The sequence below is a fragment of the Pleurodeles waltl genome, chromosome 6 (assembly GCF_031143425.1).
Source record: "Pleurodeles waltl isolate 20211129_DDA chromosome 6, aPleWal1.hap1.20221129, whole genome shotgun sequence".
In the NCBI taxonomy this organism is placed as follows: Eukaryota; Metazoa; Chordata; class Amphibia; order Caudata; family Salamandridae; genus Pleurodeles; species Pleurodeles waltl.
Genome location: NC_090445.1, coordinates 542,006,470 through 542,019,562, shown reverse-complemented (window position 1 = coordinate 542,019,562; position 13,093 = coordinate 542,006,470). Strand labels below are relative to the sequence as shown.

The 13,093-nt window shown below is 44.9% G+C and overlaps 1 protein-coding gene across 5 annotated transcripts in view; it reads left to right on the top strand.

Annotated features, from left to right (window-relative positions):
- PHTF1 (putative homeodomain transcription factor 1) overlaps positions 1–13,093 on the top strand; it is a 499,499-nt gene that overhangs the window by 4,363 nt on the left and 482,043 nt on the right. For 2 of the 5 annotated variants that reach the window (XM_069238694.1, XM_069238696.1), the window contains exon 2: positions 884–1,058. The exons of 2 other annotated variants lie outside the window; for them this stretch is intronic. The gene's annotated coding sequence lies outside the window, so the exon portion shown is untranslated. Of the gene's footprint in view, positions 1–883; positions 1,059–13,093 lie in introns of those variants that run through there. One more of the 5 variants, XM_069238698.1, reaches the window with a different exon arrangement.

The window sequence follows — 13,093 nt, the reverse complement described above, 5'->3', positions numbered from 1 at the left end:
GCTTTCAGTATTGTCAAGGGTAGGTCAGGAGAGTAGGGGGCACGAGTCCGTGTTTTCTGAAAACAACAGTTCTAACAAAGCCGGTTGACTCCAAACTCCTGTGTGTCTCCCCCTGCAACTCAGCCCATTCCCATTAAACTCTTCAGTGGTGGTGTGAAGGGTCTTACAAGCCTGTCTGATGCCACCATCTCCCGATGGGCATTGTAATTTGGAAAGGGACACTCTTCTTCGACCCAATCCCCACAGGAAATTTATTGTTAAGGTGTTCATATTCTTGCGCTGTGACCTGCCGCGGCGCACTCTGAAGCTCCGAGTCGGGTCGCGGTGGCCGTGGTTCAGCTCCTGGGCCGCTGGTCATGCTGCACTCCTTTCTTTTGTGCGTTTCCTCGCATGAGGCCCTAGGGTTTTCTCAGGCCTCGGCGAGCTCGGAGTGCGGCGCAGCCTGGGAGCTAGTTACAGGCCCTTCCCCCCACACTGGCACTTACCTGGTTCTTTGTTTTCTTCTGTTCTTTTCTCTTCTGTTTTTGCTCTTCCTTTTATTCTCTGTCTCTTGTTGGGTGGAACCATGTTTTTTGCACTTTTTTTCCCAGCATGTCTTTCTCTTCCGTGCATGCATCAGGATCCCTATCTAACATGGTGACTTCATCTATATTCCTATGGTAATTTTTCCCAAACTAACATGGCGTCTTTTCCCTTCCTGAAGGTCACTTCCTGTTCTTGGTTATATAAGGTCTAAGACACTTGATCTCCTTGCGCTGCAACACTTCCTTTGGTGGTGATCACGCTCTGTGTTTTCCAGCTTTTTTTGCCCTTTTTTCTGGCCCTTCCAGTTATATTTTTGTTATTGAAAACTTACCTTGCCTGTGCCTTTTTGTTGTTTTAGGCCGTTCCAGCCTTGAGGTTTTTTCCTTCGGGTTTTTCCTCAGGGACTCCATTTGGAATGCACGGACTGCCCTGACGTTCCCTTGTCAGCAGCACCGTGGCTACTAGAAAGGGTCGCCCATATCTCCGCCAAGGCAGGACCTACAAGCGGCAAGACCATCCTGCAGATAAATCTGGTAAGCAATGAGTCAACCGTGACACACATCTTTGAACATTGCTTGAAGAATCCAGAGTGATTGCACAGAGAAGAAATACAACAATCTCAGGAGGGCTACCATCTTAATTAGGGCTGCTCGACCCGCCAGCGACAATGTACTTACAACAGTTCTAATGGCTTCTGGTAATTTATTAAACTTGAACTTGCCTCAGCCCTTCACACCATCTTCTGGTGAATGTTTGCTAAAATAGCAAGAATGACTGTAGTATTTTTTTACATTACATTGCTACTTCTCATGACGATTAGTTTTTCACATCAGAAAAGAAGAAATAAATATTAATACACGGTTTAGGGACTCTTGGCTTGAAAATGTACAATTACATAGAGAAAAAATCAAGACAACCTGGTCAGGGCGATGTCTTTTTTAATGCGCTAGAAGATTTGGGTATGTAATATGCACCTACTGTGTGTTTGGGATTGACAGATACAAATTTTACCATAGAAAACAGTTGAAGGAAGAATCCATAGAAGAGTGTCTCTGCCTTAAAGAGCTTAGCATTAACATGCTGTTTGGTGCACTACATGATGAATTAGGAACAAATTGTTATGATTGTAGTTAATTCATCCATGCAGGATATTCTTTGTGTCCAGGGAGATGCTATGCTTCTAGAAGTAATTGAGATTGTGAAACGTACGGAACTTACAGGGAGATACGCTAAATCAGTATTGGGTAACAACAAGGAAGGCGTTGCCAATAAGGTTACATCTGGGAAGAAAGTGGTTGTATCTACCAGTGAGAAATCCAGAAATCCTGGTCTCCAGAAATCTGGTTTCATGAAAAACCAGTCTGTTTATGACACCGATTTTTAAATGTTACAGGTGTGGTTTACAGGCCAACTGGCCAATGACAAATGTCTAGCCCGGAATCAAAAATGTTCAGTGTGTGGTGTAATCAGGCATTTTCAAAACGTTTGCAGGAGAAAAATGAAGATTGGTGCAATAAATGTTCTGGAGGATGACTTAGAATCCGAGTCCCCAGGCACAGAAAATGAGAACACTAACATGTTTTGAGAGTAGAGAAATCTCAAGAAGTTTGAATTTACCTGGTAACAGGAAAAAAACTAAATGTGAGTTCACTATTGGTGGTGTGAATCTAACAATAACTGCAGAGACTGGGTCAATGTATACTATAGTAAATAAGGATGTATGGACAAAGTAATTTAAACTTAAACTACGCAAAGTATCACAGTAGAACCTGTTCATTTATTGGGCTTCATGAAATTGCGTTCTGTATTCAAAAATCAGGAGGCAGAATGCAAATTGTATGTATTGAACTCTGGTCCATCTATATTAGGATGGTGGGATCAAGGTGATCCAGGTATTATCTTGAAACCTAGCAGTCCAGAACTCATGTTACCGCACAGATTTTAACATCATACCCAGAAGTGTTTTCTGGCAATATAGGGGAACTTAACGGGTTCCACCAAAAAATCATTTAAAGGGATAACTCTACACCATGCATTCATAAGGCAAGGAATATTTCTATGCGAATTACAGAAGTAGTATCCAAGGAATTGAAGAAACTACCGGAAGCAGCAATCATAGAATCCATTGAATCCTCGGATTGGGTTGCATCTTTATTTGTAACCCAGTGCGCCAAAGGAAAACTCAGATTATATGTTGGCCTAAGAAATCTGAATAAGACTATTTTAGTTTGCCAGTTTCCCCTTGTTAGACCTGGCATCCCTGGCGTGGTTTCCTCCAAGGCACTGGATAGTTTGGTGAAGAGCAGTAAAGTCAAAGATTATCAAGGGTTGTATAACTTGATTGCACAGGAGCACATGTTCAGTCTGTGTTTTCCAGATCTGTGCCACCAGCATGTTGACAGTAAGCTCACTTACTTGCTAAGGAGGTGATCCACTGGATCAGCACCATGGTCCACAAGAAGAGATCTGGAGATCACCACAAGGGTAGGCAGAATCCTCACCAGAAGAAGGGGGGAACAAAAAACAAAAGGAAGGAGTTCTGTAACGGGCACCAAAATAGTTCTTCGCGTCAGGACTTCCATACCCCTACTGAAAAGAATAAGAGATGGTTACCTGACAGTAGGTCTGCAGGGAAGGCACCGGCTAGGTGCTTTGAATGTCACTAGGAAGGGCACTTAAAGGGAGTTGCCAAGAGGGCACAGCCCCCCACTGGTGGACAGTCACTGTGGTTCGCTAGAATAGCATTTGGAGAGGAGATTGTGCCAGATGTTGTGGGGGACAGTTTAGAAGTTACCCTAGTGCCCCTTGGTGATGGAAAAGTGGTCCAGGGAACCCGCATGCTATTAATACTAGAAACTAGCAGCAGTGGGTCACCATTAATGGGCAGCCGGTGAAGGCTCTGAGAGACACTGGAGACAGCATGAAGTCCATCTGGTGTCCTTAGAGTAGGTAGTCCCTTATGTGTTCCACCAAGTTGTTGCTGCTGACAACCATGAGAGACACTACTTAGTGGCTCTGGTTCCCTTTGAATGGAGGAGGGCCTCAGATTCCTCAAGGGTAGCTGTAAGTCTGTTCATGCCTTTGGATTGTCTGCTTGGCAGTGACCTGGATCATACCGTCTGGAAGGAGGTGGTGCTCAGGCCCCACTTGTAGATGCTAGGGTTGCCTGAGTGGGTGTGCCTGACCACATGGTCCATGACAGCCTGAGAAGGTGGTCAGAAGGACCTGGAGCTTGGTAGACTGGCCAAAGGTCCTGCGGAAAAGAGGAAGGGCAAGGGGTGTGGGAAGCTATAGGAAGCTGGCCTGGTGTTTGGTGGGTACCTAAGGTACTAAAACCTTATACCAGGTCCAGGTATCCTCTGTTTGTGAGGTGTAGGCAGTGTCTAGAAGCCAGGCTCTGTAGAGGTAGCTGTAGATGAGCAGCCAAGGCCTATCTATGACACATGGAAAGCTCATGCAAAACCACTGTAGTCACACAGCACTTACACACATGAAAGAAAAAACTCAGTTGTACAATAATAAAGGTACATTATTTTTGGTCACCCAATACCCCAAAGTACTAGAAGGGCAACCCTCCAATAGGAGGTAAGTAACACACTAATTCTATACACTAGTAAACAGCAGTAGGCATAGAAAAAGGTAAACAGTGCAGTTGCAAATAACCAATAGTGGCCCTAGGAGGAGCCCAAACCATAAACTAAAAAAATGGAATGCAAACACATGACCCCCACCTAGGTAAGTGGAATGTGTAGAGGAGAACTGGGAGTACTAGAAAACCACAAATATGAGTAACACAGTACCCTCAGCGACCAGGAAAGCAGGAGTAAATCACTGGAATTTCCCCAAACCACCTGCAAGAAAGGAAAGGAAGAAAAGAAGACACCCAGACAAGATTGCGGGAAACCAGCGGTGGATTCCTGGAGAGGAAGACCTGTGGAGAGAGGGGACTAAGTCCAATACTCACAGTGGAGTCCACTAGGAGTAGGAGCTACTACCCACCCTGCTGTTACTTACATGAGTTGGTCGACGGTGATGAAGAGAAGGTCAGCATTGCAGCCCTGGAGCTGGAGAAGAGTTCCTGAGGGATGCAGAAGATGTTCCACTCTGGAAGGACGATTGCAGATGGGTGTTGGTGCAGGAATTCTACCAACAAGCCTTAGAAAAGGCAGATATCACGGTTGGCGGAAAGTGGTGCTGCCGGAGACCAGCAAGGCCCAGGAGGACTCAGCCCAGGAGGTGGAGTCAGAGGGGACCCTCAGCAAGACAGAGAGCCCACAGGAGCGAAGACAGCACCCACAGGACGGGGACACAGAAGTCACAGGGGACGGGTCCCACGCAGCAGGAGAACCACGCAGAGGGCTGTGCATCACAGGAAGGAGTGCTGGGGACTGGAGCTACTCCCAGCCCTTGGAGGAGATGCAAACAAGTTTTGGCATCTGCAAGAGACATGGTGCACAGGAGTACTGTCCTTACCTCCACCAAAGTTGGACAGCTGGCAGAGAGGACCAAGAGAACTACTCCGGACCACCATCCGTGATGCAGGCTCTATGCAGCTCAGGATGAGAGGAGATCCATGCAGCTGGTTGTCGTTGCAGTAGGTGCCTGCTGATGCAAGGGAGGGAGTCCTTCACTCCAAAGGAGGTTCCTTCTTCCTTCTTATGCAGACTGAAGACTTGCTGCCCTCAGAGGATGCACAGGGCTGAAAATGTTGCAAAAGCTGTAAGGAGCCGTGGAAACAATGCTGCAAGAAGAGTCTTCTTCATGGATGCAGATTGTTGGTTCCTGGAAGGTCCAGTCGCAGTTCCAGTGGCTAGAAGTTGAAGTAAGATTGCAGAGGAGTCCTGCTGGAATCTTGCAAGCCGAATCTGAGGACTCACCCAAGAGAAGGACCCTAAGTAGCCCTGAAAGGGGGATTGGTCACCTAGCCAGGTGACCACCTATCAGGAAGGGGCTCTGATGTCACCTGCCTGGCCTGGCCACTCAGATGTTCCCAGAGGTCCCTGCCAGCCTTGGATTCAAGATGGCAGAACCCAGGGACCCTCTAGGGGAGCTATGGGCACCACCCCTGCCCAGTTTCGCGCCAGGGCGGGGACTTGGGGGGTGGTCCCTGAACCGGTGTGGACTGGTTTATGTACAGAGGGGACCAAATGTACCCTTCAAACAATACCAGTGGCTTGGAGAGGCTACTCCTCCCAAGCCAGTCACACATATTTCCAAAGGGAGAGAGTGTTACCTCCCTCTCCCAAAGAAAATCCTTTGTTCTGCCTTCCTGAGCTTGACTAGACCAAGCAGCAGCAGGAGGGCAGAAACCTGTCTGAGGGGTGGCAGCAGCTTGGGCTGCCCGGAAAACCCTAGAAGGCTGGCGGTAGCAATGCTGGGGGTCCTCTAAGGAGCCCCCAGAGTGCATGGGATCATACTTCCAATACTTGCAACAGTATTGGGGTATGATTCTGACATGTTTGATACCAAACATGCTTAGGTTCGGAGTTACCATTATGTAGCTGGGCATAGGTAGTGAACTATGTCCAGTGCATGCATAAAATGGCATCCCTGCACACACGAAGTCCAGGAAAATGGACCTGGAGTTTGTGGGGGTACCTCTGCTAATACAGGGGTGCCCTCACACACAAGTACTTGCACCCTGCCCTTTGGGCTAGGAGGGCCTGCCATAGGGGTGACTTACAGTGACCTGGTGCAATGACCTGTAGTGATAAGGGTGCAAGCACATTTCACGCAGACTGCAATGGCAGGCCAGCAGGACAATTTGCATGGGCTCCCCAGGAGTGGCATAATACATGGGAATCCCCTGTTACCCCAGTGCCCACGTACCATATACTAGGGACTTACATGGGATGACCAGTATGCCAAATGTGGGGAGAAAAAGGTACAGTTAACAAGTTTTAAGGGAGAGAGCATAACCACTGGAGTCCTGCTTTAACAGGATCCCAGTGGACACAGTCAAACATACTGCCAACAGGCAGAAAATGGGGGTAACCATGCCAAGAAAGAGGGTACTTTCCTACAGAAGCCCACTCCTGAAACGGTCTGGGTGGAGACTGATCCTGAGGGGCATTCCCTGCACCTACTGGGCCGGATGTGGGCGAACTGGGGAACTGGCCTGAGCTGTCCAACTGGCAGCAGGGAGGAGTTCTGCAAGCCACAAAGGGAATGCCCTACTCTTGTGGGTCTGTAGCAGCAGGCTAAGACCCAGGCAGTTGGTGGCACCTCTGGCAAACACCTGATTTGCTGTGAGAATGGTCTCCTCTATAATGAGCCTAAAGCTCCTGAGCCGGGTGCAACCCATGTGTTGGTGGTCCCCCAGTGCTGCTGGGCCTTCCTACTGAGGCTGGCTCATGATGTTCCCTTGGCCGGTCATTTAGGGCTTCATAATACTATTGACAGGCTTGCCACCCACTTTTACTGGCCTCAAATGAGGAAAGCCTCCTGATCTACTTTTCAGGTGAGTGGCAAGACAGGGGGAAGTGAAAGGCTCCCTCTGCAGCCCTTTCCTGTCCTAGCCCACCCCCTTTGAAAGGGTGGGCATCAACATCATTGGGCCCCTGGATCCCAAGACCTCCGCGGGCAACCCATTTGTTCTGGGTTTGGTGGACCATACCACCCGGTACCCAAAGGCTGTCTCTCAAAGGACTGTGACCTCAAGTGGCCCACTGATTGGGATCTTTACCTGCATATGCTTCCCCCAGGATGTGGTATCTGACAAGTGTACCAACTTCATGTCAGGGTACATGAAGGCATGTGGAAGGGGCGTGGGGTACAAATTCTCCACTCCTTACCCCCCAAACCAATGGGCTGGTTGAAAGCTTCATAAGGACAATGAAAGGCATGATTATGGGCCTCATTATGAACTCGGCTGGAAAACCCGCAGAGTTCTGTGCTGGCGGTCTACAAAAGACCACCATCGGGTTGGAGACTCCGCTGCCACATTACTAACATTCCACTGGGCTGGCTGGCAGAAAACTGTGTTTCCGCCAGCCGGCCCAGCGGAATGCAGGGCCTGTAACGTTGTCGCCAGCTCCACATGGAGCTGGCGGCAATGTAGCAGTGCGGCGGGTGTAGCAGCACCCGTCGCGCATATCACCCATAGTTCTGAAAAAAGAAACCTGTCAAAGGTTTTCACCTATGCATCAATTTTAGGATAGTGTAACTGGGGTCAGAAAATGAAATCAAAGTAGATAATTGTGCAAATGTATACATGCTCTATACTGAAACAATGGTGTGCCAGTAAAATATGTATTGTGGAAGTTTATGCTAGCATGCATAGGTAAGGTGCTGTTACTTCAGAAGGCAGAAAAACATAATGCAATGTTGTCTTTGCATGATGTGTCTTAAACACCACATAAAGAAAATATACTGTATTTGAAAACAACCGCATTTGTGTGAGCAACAGAGCATGCCCTCACCTATGTGGGGGACTGTGGTAGAATTAAGAATAAATCACAAACCTCTTGTTGGTATGCTTTCTCCAGGAGTGGTGGTGAATGCTGTAATGCTTATTTCTAAACTATGTTCAGCAGTACAAGCATATTAATAAAACATTTGTTTGTGCCTGGAAATAAATTAGCTGCAGATTGTCCAGTTTACCGTCGTACGCCCTGAATTGCAATATGGTTCCTGGCAGTGAGGAACAACACGTTGTAACCACTGGCAACAGCGCTGTCAGTAAATTGGAGGGGTTGCAAGAAATTTTTACATTGGTCAGACACTGTCAGCTTAGATTAAATGTGTAGTTGTGCATATTTATTGCAGATTATTTGCTTATGCTTTGTTTAAGACTCTGCATAAATTGATAATGCCTGAGCAAGATATTTAGATTTGCATATTTTTATCAGTATGTAAGTTTGTTGCGATTTTGAAGGAAAGTGCTTACCATCTCTGGGGGGTTCCACATCTGCTTCATCATATTTGAGAAATAATGTTGGTGCCACAAACGTGGGGCAAGCTAGTTTTTGGTTTGCAAATGGGGGAAAGTCTGATCCCTCTGTATTTGCAGCACAGATACTGTAAAAGGTAACTTTATTCAGTGTTTCATCAGGAGTCTCCACCTATGTAACCATGATTTCCTTTCCAATAGCTTTCTGATACCTTCCTTCCTAATACTTCGAGCAATGTGATTGTGCTAACTGTACTTACTCTGTAAGAGTGTTATAATGTATTTCATTACACTCTGTGCTACCACTTGTTGTGTGTGTGTTTGTGTGGGGAAATACATGTCCATGTGTGCACGTGTCATATATCTGCATTGGCTTTCTTGTTTTCCGTTTGTACTTGTTGCGAATTCTGATGAGTTCTATTTGATGGTCTACAATATTTTTTAAAATGGCAAAATTCCGTAGTTCTCCGTTTTTATTTTTTGCTTTGTAAACTATCACAAGGATGGTGTTTTCCAGTGCTTATTAAGACTTTACTTTTATTTCCTCGCTTCTGCCCTTCATTATTCCTGTTCTCGAGTCTTCCATCCTTTTTTCGTACTCTTACTTTCTCAGTCCTTAAATTTGCTAATACAAGTAACTTTCCATTATTTACCTCACCTTCCTGCATGCTTGTTTTTCCAGGTGTCAAATATCTCATTCAGCAGACCTGTCCCACCCCATATCCAGGATGTGCATGAATGGCAATGGTGTTGCACCTACCTAAGATTTGTTTGAATTAACATATTAGGTAAATATTGCCCTTGTAATACACCTTTTCTGCCAGTCTGATCATCAGACAAATGGCAAAGGTTGACTGAAGATTTTTCACTTAGGACATGAGATATGTATGTGTAAAAGTATTGTGTGCTTGGGGCTCAGTTATAGTGTCATGGTCTTTGTCTTGAGATACCAAGGAAAGACTAGGCTAACAAAAGTGATTATATTGTCTGATCTAGGACTATTGCTGCTCCACAGGGTCATAGAGGAAAGGTCTGCGAAGGATTTTGCAAACTCTTAGCTTTATGGTTTTTGGTGTCAGCAAAGTGTCTGCTGTATAAAGAGCATGCTGAGGTATTAAAAAACAATGACCCAACAGATGTCTTAGGTTATTTGTCTGTGCAGTTCACACTATAAATGAAGTTTAGTTTACATTGTAGGGTTATGCCTTTGTGATTTTGTTTTGGAATAGCCAGTGTGAGGACATCTAAGCACTGAATGTTTTTTCCATGCGTGTGGACCTTTGCTTATTGGAAAATAGTGCAGAGATTATGCTCCTTCCAGGATTGGGTGGGTCGTCTAAGGCAGTTTACCCTTGTGTTTTGTGCAGCATTTACTGTTTAGTACGTTTTTCTCTCTTGGAGGAAAGAGCAAGCACAGCTCCATATGTTCCATTATTTGCAGATACTGTGGTTAGTTCAGGTGATTTTGCGAATTGTCAGGCCGAGTTTCAGTACCATAATCTCTGAGCGTCATTGTGAAAGGATGTTAAACTTAGTGATCCTGCGACTGTGTCATAACTCATTCTGCTTTTGTGTGCAAGTTCAGAACGAGTCCATGTCACAGTTTTTGCTAAAATTGTGTTGTCTGCAGCAGGTACTAGGAAACAGCAATGGATATCTCTTCACTTTTTTGACCTGCTGTTGATGTATGTCCTGAAGACAGTGTAGTTTCAGCAAAATCAGCAAGAAACCCTTCGGGCCTGTGCATGGTTGCTGAAGATGCTCATGATCTTATCATTGTCCTTCTATTTGAAGGTATGGTCCGTCTTTAGGCATCTTCACCAAACCATCACATGATAAACTTCAGAACAGGAGAATTGGGTACAGTCAGTGCTTAATTTGTGCTTGTTGTTTCCGGTGCAGAGCACCAGCACTTATTTTTGGGGCCCAGGGCTTATTCTTCTGCCTCAAACATTTGCTGCAAGCAAAAGACACATATGGGAAAGACGGAGGAAGGGAAAAATGAAAAAGCGTCACAAAGGGAGAAAGTAGAAAGCTGCAAGAGTGTGCTGAAGAGGCAGGAGTGGCTTTATATGGATTCAAAAGGCCCGAGATGGCTTCAGATTTTCGCCACCTCAATATGACGTGTTTCCACATTTAATTGCAGGAGCCGCCTGTTTAAGAGAAGGGCTTTGGGCACTGGCACATTTTTATTTACAAATTAACCAATGGGTACAGTTATTATTGGGAGGACATTTTGACTATGGAGGCGTCCTTTTCCACAGCCATCACTGTTGCCACAATCATGATCCCTGAGCTTTCAAAAAGCAAAGGTTAATTTCGTTCTCCGTGAAGGAGGATGGCATCATTGTGGTGACTTTTTACCTGGAGCGAGACCCTGACTCTGTGAAATCCACAAACATGAGCAATCTCTGGTTCATTTATAAATCTAATGCTACTGACATCAATGACCGTATTACACACAGTGCTCCCACTTTGTGCACCCCCGATCACAATGGTATTACAGAAGGGGCTACACAGGCATCTGCACCAGCACACATGTAGCGCTAGCGTTGCCTTCATAGGGTGTTCCGTCATTTGCATAGGGTCATGGCCCCATGCAAATAAGGGAATCACTTTGCTTCTGTGCATACGCTGCATTGTGGGGGCAGAGGCAAACATGTCCTTAGGAGTTGCACTGAAAGTGCACCACAAAAAGGTGGCAAACTGTCAGGGTCCCCCTGAGGCCAGCGCTCTGGAGAGAGGAAAGAGGTCCTATGGATCTCCACAAAAATCCCTCTGAAGGTGTGAGCAGTCACTCACTGCACCCCTCTTTAAATTGCAGGTGGGTTGCCACCTACAGAGAGAAACACGGAGTGACTTTGAAGCAGCAGCTCTGTTTTTCACTGCATGCCCAACCTCCAGGGCAGTGCATGTTTGCGGTTGCAATGGGGGTAGAATTGAGCAAAAAAAGAATACAATATGAAATCACATTAATACTTATGTAAAGCACAAACCAAAGTTAATTGAGCTCATAAGTATGTAGGCCCAAAGAAAGTAGTCGTTAAATGAATACTATGTCTTCATAGAATTTTCTTTATAACAAAACAATCAGGTGCTCCATAAGCACAAAGGAAAATATGGGCACATGCAGTGCAGCAGAAAGTGACCGTACAAATATATAAAAATAATCAACCACAGAGTCTTTCAATTAAGCCTGCCGGTCATATGCAGGTTTGTCTTTCGCTGAAATGGGCGGGTTACTCATAAGTCTATAATTGCCCAAAGTGGATATAGATGCAGGTGACACTTAAAATCGTCAATGTTTTGACTCTCCTAAGTAGCGTGTGAATTCTGTAGCAAATGTGGGGTCCTTATCAGGGGTCTTTCCTTAATGAAACTTTTTTTAAAAACTTTTGGTGAGCCCTTTCCTAGATTCATATTCCAGTGAAGTATGTACCTCTTGCTTTTGAATGGGGCCTGACCAAAAATTCTTTTTACACACAGGTTGTGCCATAATCGGTCCTGAAGAAGACCTCATAGATGCCATAGAATCTCACACCATTTTTTATTACATGCAATAAGGGGTACTTTATTCCATATATTATGATATGGTATTATGTGATTTTGTAAGGTATGTGTTGTTACAAATTATATATTGGTAGGTCATGTATGATTAACACAACTCATTGTTTGTCTTGTCTGTGTATGGTATTTCCACCTGTACTTACCCATACACAATTTTTGCTCAGCTTATACGTATCTGTCCATATTTTTTGTTCAGTGGAGAAACTAAGCTGCCATAGATATGTTTTCATATTCGTTAAATCAAAAATAGAAGCTTGAGCTTCCGTGTCCATAGTATGTTAGTGCTTTAAATAGCAGCGTACAATGTAAACGCAGCTGCATTGTAGTAGCAGCATATGTGCAGCTTCCTAATCTTAAAGGAAGTCTTTTCCATCCTACTTTTTCAAACGTCCCTACTTGTCAAACTGTACAGCTTTTTGCCTGGCAGCCACGACTGACACCACCGGGAATGGAAAAAGCTTGTAATTATCACTTTATGTCCCCCTCACTCATCATTTTTGCAAACTTTAATTGTGTTGTCACTGTTGTAAAGCTGGAATGGATGTAGTAAAGTCGAATCATTGCTGTTGATTTGGAAAAAACTTGAATGACAATCTTAACTATAACTGCTGAATTTCTATGGTTTTGTGTGGGTAAAACATGAACCTAAGTATACCGTCCCTGTAAACTTTGATTTGGGTTTTTTTGTGATTTTTTTTTTAATTTATGTATGCGTGTGTGTGTGTATGTATATATATATATATATATATATATATATATATATATATATATATATATATTTATTACCATAGCAAAATGTTGGACCTGGCCCTTTTTGCAGGGTTATTCCCAACTCTTTTGTCTTCTTTCTCCTAATTTTTATTTTCATGTTTTTGTTGGCTTTGGAACTCTGGGCACCTTAGTACTGCTAACCAGTGCTAAAGTGCAAATGCTTTCTGTCTAAAATGTATTAGTGATTGGTTTCTCCATGATTGTCATATTTGATTTGCTAGTACGTCTCTAATGCAGACCACAGTGTGAGCCCAGGGCCTGTAAATCAAATGCAAATAGTGGGCCTGCAGCACTAATTGTGCCACCCACATGACTAGCCCCGTAATTATGCCTCAGGCC